A 1372-nucleotide genomic window follows, 5' to 3' on the forward strand; every position below is an offset into this window, starting at 1 on the left:
CTTATCCTCAGAGGCTAGCCAAGCAGAAAAATGAAAATCAATTCAAAAAGTTCATTGACATGATGAAGAGCTTATCCATTAATGTTCCTTTGGTAGAGGCCTTAGAGCAGATGCCGGGCTATGCTAAATTCATGAAAGATTTGGTGACAAAAAAAAGATCCATGGACTGTGAAACTATGAAGATGACCCACCAAGTTAGTGCTATAGTACATTCAATGGCTCCGAAATTAGAGGATCCCGGTGCTTTTACTATCCCTTGCACTATAGGGAGTGCAGACTTTGCTAAAGCTTTATGTGATCTTGGGGCAAGCATCAACTTAATGCCCTACTCAGTTTTCAAGACTTTGGGTATTGGGCCACCGAGGCCAACTTCCATGCGATTGCAAATGGCAGACAGATCAATGAAGCGACCATTGGGTATTGTTGATGATGTGCTCGTCCGTGTGGACAAATTTATCTTGCCAGCTGATTTTGTGATCTTGGATTGTGAGGTAGATTATGAGGTCCCGATCATTTTAGGGAGACCTTTCCTTGCTACGTGGAAGGCTCTAGTGGATGTGGAAGCAGGGGAACTCACTTTTAGGGTGGGTGATGAAAAGGTCGTTTTTCATGTGTGCAAGTCAATAAAGCAGCCCAATTGTACAGAAGTGTGTTCATTTGTGGACCTTGTCACGATTGTGATAATTGATGATACCAGTGCAGTGATCAATGTGGAGGACCCTTTGGAGGCCGTATTGTTGAATCTTGATGTCAATGATGATGAGGGTCGAGTGGAGTGCGGGAATGCTTTACATGGAATGGGCTCTTACTCTTATGAGCCTAGGAAACTCTCTTTGGATCTTGAGAATAGAAAGACCCCTCCAACAAAGCCTTCAATTGAGGAACCCCTGGTGTTGGAGTTGAAGCCATTGCCTCCACACCTCAGGTATGAATTCTTAGGCCCTAATTCAACTTTATCAGTTATTCTTTCCTCTTGTCTTAATAACATGCAGGTAGGTGCCACATTGGCGGTGCTCAAAAAGCGGAAAAAGGCAATTGGATGGACACTAGCTGATATTCGGGGAATAAGCCCCGCATTCTGTATGCACAAGATTATTCTTGAAGATGATGCAAAACCCTCCTTGGAACATCAAAGGAGGCTGAACGAGGCAATGCAGGAAGTTGTGAAAAAGGAGATGATCAAGTGGTTAGATGCCGGCGTGGTGTATCCTATCTCTGACAGCTCATGGACTTCACCAGTGCAGTGTATGCCAAAAAGGGTGGTATGACCATGGTGACCAATGCTAATAATGATCTCATTACAACCGGGACAGTGACCGGATGGAGGGTGTGCATGGATTACCGCAAGCTGAACAAGGTGACCCGCAAGGAT

The sequence above is a fragment of the Nicotiana attenuata genome, unplaced genomic scaffold (genome assembly GCF_001879085.1).
Source record: "Nicotiana attenuata strain UT unplaced genomic scaffold, NIATTr2, whole genome shotgun sequence".
In the NCBI taxonomy this organism is placed as follows: Eukaryota; Viridiplantae; Streptophyta; class Magnoliopsida; order Solanales; family Solanaceae; genus Nicotiana; species Nicotiana attenuata.